General features: G+C 41.2%; 1 pseudogene across 1 annotated transcript; it reads left to right on the plus strand.

Moving 5' to 3' along the window:
* Positions 1-700: 700 nt before the first annotated feature.
* Positions 701-2,059, plus strand: LOC307127659 (annotated as a pseudogene). Its single transcript has one exon. The product of its transcript is annotated as an uncharacterized misc_RNA (transcript).
* Positions 2,060-11,436: the final 9,377 nt, after the last annotated feature.

The raw sequence follows: 11,436 nt of genomic DNA on the forward strand, positions 1-11,436 counted from the left end.
CCAAAGGGTTTCACTCACACACAACCTGAATTGCGGGAGGTGGGTGTGGAAATACTCTAAGGGGCCATCCATGCCAAAAATTGCTATCACACCCAAAGAGACATTTACATGGCCTCCCGGTTTAGCACCGGAACCAAATTGTGCACCACAAATTTGCTGTAGGTCAGGTAGTACACACCCACCTGTTGAAAGCTTTTCAGGATACACTCGAGCACCCACATTCATGCACAACATAACCGCCTGGTACCAACTTAAAATACATCCAGGCGAAACAACTGGCAGTATGCACACTGTACAAGAGAACAATAATAATGGCATAGACCCTAAGTTATGCTATTATGTCAAAAGTTTGGAACCTGCAACATATAGGTGCTCACACACAGAAACCCACAATGACACACACATGAGATTTACGGAATCCATATATAATCTCACAACATATACACCACATGATCAAATACCAAAAACTTTTGTGTGGACCAACAGAAAAGAAGGAACTTATTGCATAGGTGAATGTTCACATAACTTAGACAATTTCACCAATCCACAAAACTGTTCATGGACATCTAAATATTGCTTTGAATTAACCACCTGTGGATACACCAAACCTAAAGAATGTCCAAAATTACACCCTATTCCTCCTGGTGGTCTGATCCGAGGAAACCTTAACAAGACTTTATTACATGATGTAAACTTGGTGATGACACATGTAACTTACAACATTTCCAACATTTTCTCTGCCTTTACAGAACATTGTGATGATAACGATGACTCCTTTACATGGCTACAGTCACGAATCGATGATTTAATTTCTGATTACAAAGACAGACTTGCCGTCCAAATTCCACCTGCTCGTTCAAAACGAGACCTACTTGGTAATATAGCTGGCTTATTCGGATCAGTTAATTCAGCAGTTAACACCTACCAAATAACCAAACAATCTCAATTCTCCTCATGGTTGATGGACCAAATGGCCACTGGTTTTCAACACATCACCAATAGCAATGATAACCTAATCAAAGCGGTTAGATCCGAAGCGCAGGCGCTTCTAACGATCAGCCATACATTGTTCAATCAGACCCGTAACATCGAACGTGACTTAGCCTGCAAAGCATATGCTCAAGATTTATTCACTGCAACTAGACAGGAAATTTTAGATCTTCGCCTCCATAAAACCCTACATAACTACATAAAAACTACATAAAAGGCATGTTTTGAGTGATTTAATTGAGATTTTAGACCTGCATAGATGGCTCTCTTCTGAAAAAATGAAAAATGTAAGGTATTCGGAACTGCTATCTACAATTATGATGTATACTGGAAAAGAATGTATCGGTTGCATTGGGTTCTTTGTCACCTTCCCTTTGATCCACCCAGACCAAGTCTATCCAAATTCCACTACTATTCGCTCCATCGGTATGGTCGTTAAAGATCAGGTAATTAAATGGGATCACCTCACTGGTTATATGACTTTGAAGGGTACTGAGACCTTATTTACCAGCCGCACTTGTTGTCAAGAAACTCACAATTATGTTGTCTGTACATGTAACACATTACAACCTTTCTCTCCCAATGATAACAAGCTTGTAAGTGTTCAGTCGTTACATGGTCATTCGAATGCTGTTCAAGTGTCTCATACACAGTGGTGCATCATCAGCGAGATGAACTCCTTCACATATGGGGGGCTAACCTGCCCTGCCAATCATTCCTTCTGCTTGGAAGTGACAGAGGACTTTTCTATAGGTCAGATCAACATCCTTGGAAGAATGCCACAGGATGCAGAGGTCGCCCCCTGGTGGGATGACACCTTTTATGAACATGGAACAAAGGCATTGATCGAAACGATGGACTTGGTACAGAAAGTTATTCTTCAAACCGAGTATCACCTCTCCCAAGCGCAAGTAGAAACAAACTTGGCGCGAAAGACTGCACAGATTCCGTCTAGCACATCCACCAGATCGGCACAGAGTGCATATTCCTGGTGGGACTGGATACTTCCACCAACACGATCTTAGCCCTCAGCCCACTGCGGCTACCCACCTTGCAAAGACTGAAATGACACCGTCGAAACCTTGTGAATGGCTCACGGTGCCAAGAGGGACAAACTGTAAGGTGGTGCCGATCGGTCTGGGCCGAGATGCCGTTCAGTCTGAACAGAGAAACCGTGATTTCCCGGAAACAAAGGACTTTCCCAAAGACTACCATTCGAACACTTCCCCAAATACACAACAGCCCCACCCGAGACACATCACACTGAGACACACACACCACACATTCACACCCTGCACAGCACCCTCTGTATAACTCACTCTCACCCACACTGAAAACTCATTCAAAATCTATGCAACGTTAAATGTATACAATGTGTAACTATGCATGTTTAGTATCATTTGAAACGTATCAGTGCGTCTGGTAAAATGGTCTCATTCTCCTAAATCATAATGCAAACCTCCAAGAAGTTATGTAAGTTGATAAAAATACTATGTCTCACCAAAAGGTGACCCCCCACAGATCATCTACTCAAGTGCCTCCTGTATGTAAATAAATGCCCTCCTTTGCAGATGTCTAGAACCCATTCAAACACAGATCCTGGTTGCCCATTTGTGACCCCCCTGGAGGAGGGACCAAAATCTAATTATAACCTCAAACACCACCATTTGTGGTCTTATTGAATTATCTGGGTATTTAAGGGAAGGTGATACAAGAATCGTGGAATCTGTATTGAGATTTCCCACACTGCTTGTGTGTAGTTTTTCATGACCAGGTAAAGATTTCTAGAATCCTTGATTCTTGAATTATTGTTTCTGTATATGATTGATTGATGCTTTTTTACTCTTTGAGTTGACTTTTGATTGATGTTTCTTACCTGGTTAATAAATCGTTATGCTTTAAACTTACTGCAACGCATTTTGTGTTATTAACTCAGTATTTCATGTTATAACCATAACAGTACGGATATCTGCTCAGGTTAGTTTAACACGGACTAAGACACGGTTTTGGTGAAGCTTAAAGAGCACACCGGATCGATGTTTTAGAGCTCCGACTAACACATTGGCACTAGGTAACGTATACTTGGACTGTAGAGGTTGATAGGCTAAACAAGTCTTTCCGTTTAGAACAATAGTAAATTGTTAGACCAATCTAAATAGGGCAACCTCAATTCCTGATTATTGCAATATTGTTCTAATTAACGTATACGTGGGAAACCACGGCATGATTATAGAAAGTTATCATCAGAATTAGCAAGTTGGTCGCTTGATTCTGTGATAATGGTCATGGCCTCTGATTAGAAACAGTTTTGTATTAATTAAGTGAATTCAGATCTAAGGGAACTGAATAAAAATATTCTGGAATGATCAACGTATTGCACGGGCGTCCAGAATATCAGTGTGTCGCCTCTGCCTTGATGACCAAGACTGACTAGTCCGTAATAGAGATCGTAAACCCGGCCGGTGTGAAACTCTAGACCGTTACTGGAATCTTGAATGCTGAGTATAACATAAGATAAACGATTTAAATTGAAAGACAAAGTATAAATCTAAAGTTAATGGTTAACAAAATCATTTAACACCTTTTCATTTAATGGAGTCAGATGAAACAACAAGGTAAATACATACAAAAGAATGTGTTTAAATTGAACTGTTTTATTGTGTAAAAGGAAAGACAGCGATACGCAGAAACACCTTCTCCCTGCCATTGGACGCCGAGAATTGGACCAACAGGCGGGGTTTTACATGCCTTAACTGCAATGTCTAGTATTGCATTAGTATTGCATCCTTCTCATGGGCATTTAATACTTTTTGACTTTTCAGTCTGAGTTAAATCTCTTTTTTGGCTCAATTTATCTCTAAAAGAAAACATGCCTAATAATTCTGCACACCTGAATATAAGGTGATTTTCATTTCCAGCCTTCATGAACAATTATATATCACTTATACATTATTAAATATTAAATCAATGGTAGTTATTAGGATTACTGTGGTTTGGAATTGGTCAAATGTGCCTGGAAAAAAAATATGATCAGAAAATCAACGTGCCTAATAATTCTGCACTCCCTGTATTATTATTCTGGCAGTTTTACAGCTCGGAGGTCATAATAGATCAGAATATTCGAGGGACCGGGGGCAACATGCTGGAGACGAGTTTATTGAGGATGATGTTGATTAAATAATTATTAAAGTGCAATATTCGAATGATCGGAGGCAACACGCTGGAGACGGGTTTATTGAGGATGACATATCGATTTAAGTATTATTTAATTGTAATATTCGAACAATCTGAGTCAACACGCCGGAGACGGGTTTATTGAGATGCCGTGTCGATGTGGCAGTTGCAGGGGGAGTCTAATCACGGTCTCCCAGACACTTCGGGGTCCTGTGTTGGTCTTCTCTGGGCGCAGGTCCACCATCTGAACTGGATACGGCCCGGATCCGGCTGACTGCAGTAAACCTCGGGATAAAACAGAGAGACTATCATTAGCGTAGATGCCATTCTTCTGATGATGTAACGAGTACATCAGGTGTTATGGGAAGTGTTCCCGGTTCCGGCTGACCTAGTTAATGCAGCCTAACAATCATTTCATTGAAAAAGTATTTTATGTGTATGCCACAGTAAAGAGATGTGTTTTTAGTCTAGATTTAAACTGACAGAGTGTGTCTGCTTCCCGAACAATGTTAGGAAGACTGTTCCAGAGTTTAGTTGCTAAATAGGAAAACGATCGACCGCCTGCAGTTGATTTGGATATTCTCGGTATGATCAACTGGCCAGAATTTTGAGACCGCAGTAGACGTGATGGAGTATAATATGTTAAGAGCTCACTCAAGTATTGGGGAGCTAAACCATTTAGTGCTTTGTAAGTAATAAGTAAGATTTTAAAATTTATGCGATGTTTAATAGGCAGCCAGTGCAGTGTTGACAGAACTGGGCTAATATGGTCATACTTCCTGGTTCTAGTAAGAACTCGAGCTGCTGCGTTTTGGACCAGCTGGAGTTTATTTATTAAGCGAGCAGGGCAACCACCCAGTAGAGCATTACAATAATCTAACCTTGAGGTCATGAACGCATGAACTAACTGTTCAGCATTTTGCATTGAGAGCATGTGCCGTAATTTCGATATATTTTTAAGATGGTAGAAAGCAGTTTTACAGATGCTAGAAACGTGGCTTTCAAACGAAAGATTGGTATCAAAGAGCACACCCAGGTTCCTCACTGACGACGAGGACTTGACAGAACAGCCATCAAGTGTTAGACAGTATTCTAGGTTACTACTTGTGGAGCTTTTTTGTCCAATAATAAAAAAATTCAGTTTTTTCTGAATTGAGTTGCAGGAAATTACCAGTCATCCAATGTTTTATATCAGCTATGCATTCCGTTAATCTTGTGAATTGGTAAGTTTCTTCAGGGCGTGAAGAAATATAGAGCTGAGTATCGTCAGCATAACAATGAAAACTAACGCCATGCTTCCTAATGATATCTCCCAGTGGTAGCATGTACAGGGTGAAGAGTAGCGGTCCTAGCACTGAGCCTTGTGGTACTCCATACTGAACTTGCGATCGTTGTGACATATCTTCATTTACTACTACAAACTGATAACGGTCGCATAGGTATGATTTAAACCATGATAATGCAATTCCACTAATACCTACATAATTTTCGAGTCTATTCAAAAGAATGTTGTGGTCGATAGTATCAAATGCAGCGCTAAGATCGAGTAACACTAATAGAGAGATACAGCCACGATCGGATGATAAGAGCAAATAATTTGTAACTCTGACGAGAGCAGTCTCAGTGCTATGATACGGTCTAAATCCTGACTGGAAATCCTCACAGATACCATTTCTTTCTAAAAAGGAACATAATTGTGAAGACACTGCCTTTTCAAGTATTTTTGACAGAAAGGGTAGATTTGAGATTGGTCTATAATTGACTAAATCTGTAGGATCAAGTTGCGTTTTTTTAATAAGTGGTTTAATAATAGCCAACTTAAAAGTTTTCGGTACATATCCTAATGACAAAGATGAATTAATGATATTAAGAAGAGGATCTATGACCTCTGGTAGCATCTCTTTTAATAGCCTAGTTGGTATAGGGTCGAGCATACATGTTGTCGATTTTGATGATTTAACGAGTTTAGCCAATTCTTCTTCTCCTATAGCAGTGAATGAGTGTAATTTTTCCTCAGTGACAGTACAATGCTCTGTCTGATGTGATGCTGTATTAGACGGCTGCATGGTTAAATTTTTTTTCCTAATATTATTAATCTTACATGTGAAGAAGTTCATAAAGTCATTACTGCTGTGCTGTTTACAATCATCAGAAGTTGAAGCTTTATTTTTGGTTAATTTAGCCACTGTATCGAATAAATACCTTGGGTTATGTTTGTTTTCTTCCAAGAGAGTTGAGAAATAAGCAGATCTAGCAGTTTTTACAGCCTTTCTGTATGTGATCATGTGCTCTTTCCACGAATTACGAAATACCTCTAATTTTGTTTTCTTCCAGCTGCGCTCCATTTTTCTGGCTGCTGTTTTAAGGGCCCGGGTGTGCTCGTTGTACCACGGCGTTGGACTATTTTCTTTAATCTTCTTTAAGCGCAGAGGAGCAACTGTGTCTAAATCAAATCAAATCAAATCAAATCACTTTATTGTCACACAGCCATGTACACAAGTGCAACAGCAGGTGAAATTCTTGGTGCAGTTCCGAGCAACATAGTAGTCACGACATGACATGTACAACATTTAGAGCAGCATCAGATTACACTGATGCGCCCACAATTACTCACAGCACAGTAAACTCTACAATAAACAATAAATAATTTACACAATGTGAGTGTGGTTCTCACAGCTTTAACCAATATACACATACTTACAATATACATATACTTTAAACAATATACTTTAAACAATATACACACTAAAACATACATTAAACAATATACATTACGCTATAATAATAATAATAATATACAATGTACAGTATACATTATTATTCACAGTAGAGATCCAATGTACAATAGGTGCTATATGATAAATAATAAATTATAATAAATGTGTATATAATGTGTGTGTATCTACAGTGGGTTGTGCTTAGTGATATTCTGTCCAGTGTGTGTTATGATCCTGATGGATCAAGAGTTCAGGAGTCTAATTGCTTGTGGGAAGAAGCTGTTCTGGAGTCGGCTGGTGCGTGTTCTGATGCTGCGGTACCGTCTGCCTGATGGCAGCAGTGAAAGCAGCCCATGGTTCGGGTGGCTAGAGTCTCTGATGATCCTCTGAGCTCTCTTCACACACCGCCTGGCGTAAATGTCCTGGAGGGAGGGAAGCTCACCCCCGATGATGCAGCTGGCCGTGCGCACTACCCTTTGCAGGGCTTTGCGGCTGCGGGCGGTACTGTTGCCGTACCAGGTGGTGATGCAGCCAGTCAGCAGGCTCTCTGTAGTGCTGGTGTAGAACCGTGTGAGGATGTGGCGGCTCATTCCAAACCTCCTCAGCCGTCGCAGGAAGAAAAGGCGCTGATGAGCCTTCTTCACAACGGCCTCGGTGTGGACGGACCATGAGAGTTCCTCTGTGATGTGGACACCGAGGAACTTGAAGCTGCTGACTCTCTCCACCGGTGCTCCATCGATGGTGATGGGGCGGTGTTCTCTCTCATTCCTCCTGAAGTCGACCACCAGCTCCTTGGTCTTGCTGACGTTGAGGGAGAGGTTGTGCTCCTGACACCACCGTGTCAGAGTGTGCACCTCCTCTCTGTAGGCCGTTTCATCATTGTCAGTGATGAGACCTACCACCGTCGTATCGTCAGCAAACTTGATGATGGTGTTGGAGCTGTGGGTTGCCACACAGTCATGTGTGTACAAAGAGTACAGGAGTGGGCTGAGAACACAGCCCTGAGGGGCTCCAGTGGTGAGGAGATGTTACTGCCCATTCTGACCACCTGGCGTCTGTTTGACAGGAAGTCCAGGATCCAGCTGCATAGCAAGCTGTTTAAGCCGAGAGCCCGGAGTTTAATGTCAAGTATGGAGGGCACAATGGTGTTGAATGCTGAGCTAAGTACTGGAAAGTACTGGAAAAGAGAGAGTCAATAGTTTCTGTTGCAACATCGAGTTCTTCTATACTTTCTGGGATGCTGAGCAGATGATACTGATGAGGGAGATTATTTAAAAAGCAATCTTTAGTAGCGGCAGTGATTGTCCTGCCATTTTTAAAGTGAGGGGGCGGCTTTGCAACCTTAGCTAAATTAAGTATACATGATACTAAGTAATGATCTGAGATGTCATCGCTCTGCTGCAGAATTTCAACGGTATCAACATTTATTCCATGTGACAATATTAGGTCTAAAGTATGATTATGGCGATGAGTGGCTCCTGACACGTGTTGCCTAACTCCAATAGAGTTTAGTGTGTCTTTAAATGCTAATCCCAATACGTCTTTTCCGTTGTCTACATGGATATTAAAATCACCAACAATTAGTACTTTATCTACGGCCAGTACTAACTCTGATAGAAAATCAGCAAATTCTTTGATAAAGTCTGTATTATGCCCAGGTGGCCTGTATACAGTAGCTAACACAAATGTTGAACGGGTTTTATCATGTACACTACATAGCGTTACATAAAGCACCAAAACTTCGAAGGAATTATATTTGAAACTAGACTTCTGAGTAATACTGAAGATATTATTATAAATTACAGCAACCCCTCCCCCTTTACCTTTCAGACGCGGCTCATGTTTATAACAATAATCTTTGGGGGTGGACTCATTTAAGGTAATGTAGTCGTCAGGTTTTAGCCAGGTTTCTGTCAAACAGAGCACATCTAGATTATTATCTGTAATAATATCATTAACAATAAGCGCTTTTGGGGAAAGGGATCTAATATTCAGCAACCCAAGCTTTATCAATTGTTCATCTGTATTATATATTTTGTTTATTTGTTGGACGTCAATTAAATTTTTACTGTTGAATGGTTTTGATGTTTTTTTGTATTTACTAATTCGGGGAACAGACACAGTCTCTATATGATAATATCTAGGTGAAAGAGTCTCTATGTGCTGGGATTTATCTGACTCCGGTAACGTGAGACAGCTAGCAGACGGTCGGTTTAGCCAGTTTGTCTGCTTCCTGACCTGGGCCCTAGTGAGTCAAGGTTTAGCTCTAAGACTATGTGCCAGATTACTAGAGAGAAGAGCAGCACCACCCCAAGAGGGATGGATGCCATCCTTCTTCAACAGGTCAGGTCTGCCCCAAAAACTTTTCCAATTGTCTATGAACCCTATGTTATTTTGCAGACACCACTTAGACAACCAGCCATTGAGTGATGATAGTCTGCTAACTATCTCATCACTCCTTTTTGCCGGGAGCGGTCCAGAACAAAAAACAGCCTCAGACATCGTACTAGCGAGTTCACACACCTCTTTAATGTTAATTTTGGTGATCTCCGACTGGCGAAGTCGAACATCATTAGTGCCGACGTGAATAATAATCTTAGAGAATTTACGATTAGCTTTAGCCAGCACTTTTAAATTTGCTTTGATGTCAGGTGCTCTGGCTCCCGGTAAACAAGTGACTATGGTGGCTGGTGTCTCTATCTTCACGTTCCGTGTAATAGAATCGGCAATGACTAGGGCACTTTCAACAGGATACTCAGTGGGTGCTTCACTGAGAGGGGAGAACCTGTTTGATGTTCTAACCGGAACGGAAAAGCGGTTCTTTGGTCTGCGACTATGCTGCCTCACTGTTACCCAGTTGCCCTGCTGCGAGGGCCCTGCAGCCGGAACCGAAGAATGTACAGAGTTCACTAAGCTATTCGCATCCAAATCAGTGTCTAAAGCTGTTACATCCTCACTACTCTCAGATAAAGTATGGATGCGTGTTTCTAATTCTGAAATCTTCTCCGTCAGCCTAACTATCTCCTTACATTTATCACATGTGAAGCCCTGTTCGCCAGCGGAGAAGCCTACACTAAACATGCGACATGCAGTGCAGGTGATAATGACAGGAGAAGACATGACTTACCGTGTTTGTTGATTAATCCAATTTACCACTTACCACAATCGTTTGCTGGACACAATTTACTAATCCAAGTTATGAACTCAGAAAAAGGGAGGCCCGGGTGCAGAGATAACAAGCTAACAGGCTAGCAAAATGCTAATGTGTGATGGTGATTTAGATTAAAAGCTAGCGATGTCAAATTTAACGTGATAGGCAATTTTTAAACAATGTATGGTGATGAGTAAGTTATATTTAGCAGTAGAAGAAAGAGGAAATATCAAAATAAAGATTCAAACGTAAGCAAGGCTCTACAGAGCTACAGACTTGAGCTACAGAGCAACAGACACAGCAGGCAGACAGGCAGACACTGGTGGTGATGGCAACAAAAACAAAACTTTGAATAAAAGAAAGGTTTTGGCTCTCCTGAGCCAGGACGATTATTCTGACCCTATCGTCCATTTTGGGCTGTCCGATCTTCTGTCACGGGTTGGTGTAGGCAGGAAGACGACGGTAGAGGAAACAAGTGCAAATCAAAGTTTAATCAAAGGTAACAGGTAGACAGGTACACACAACGATACATAACGGAGATCGGACAAGGACTGAGTGAAAGGGGAGAACTAAATAGCAAACAGAAACGAGATAATTAACAGGACAGCTGAACAGAACTTAACTAACAAGGGTAACCATGGGGACAGACGAGTGGCAGGAAACTGAACAAAGACACGTGACCAGGGATGTAGTGGAGGCTAAACGCACGTAAACGCCGTTTACGCACCTCCCAAAATTAGGAAATTGCGTTTACCCACCTCCAAAGTGCTTTTATCTACCTCTAAATTGAGTTTATCCACCTCTAAATAGCCTACAGTTCCTATGCCATTTTAAATTAAGCTTATGTCGTTTTAGTTTCATATTGTTCATTTTCATTGGTTGTTTGTTGTACAGTTAGACGAAGTCTTTCATATTGCGCTGCAACTGTCAGTGTGAGTAGTGGGAAGTTCGGATCATTTTACTGACTCGGATCTTTGAGTCTCGTTCAGCAAAATGAACTAATCTTTTCTCTTTCCGTCTCTATGGGACTGACAGGAAGAAAAAAAGACTCGGATCTCATTCTCACCTGTCGATTCAGAATCAGAACCCATATGTTGCGTAATGTGCATGCGCGGTCAACACAAAATGAACGAATCACTCTCTGAGACAACTCGGTAGTCCCGAGTCATATTAAAGAGTCGTTCAAAATGAACAAATCATTCATGAACGACACGCAACCAAGTTTCAAACATGGATATCCGGCAATTTTTTAAGCGCCGTCAAGACAGCAGCCCTCCTCCTAATGCCAGCAAACGGGCTCGGCTACAAGCCCAAAGTGAGTGAGCTCGGAAAACAGTAACGTTACTAAATTTTATGTTTTTAGGGTTAATTTGGTTCACGGTTAGATTCATGCCACTGACTCAA

The sequence above is a fragment of the Gobio gobio genome, assembly GCF_949357685.1.
Source record: "Gobio gobio genome assembly, chromosome: 6".
In the NCBI taxonomy this organism is placed as follows: domain Eukaryota; kingdom Metazoa; phylum Chordata; class Actinopteri; order Cypriniformes; family Gobionidae; genus Gobio; species Gobio gobio.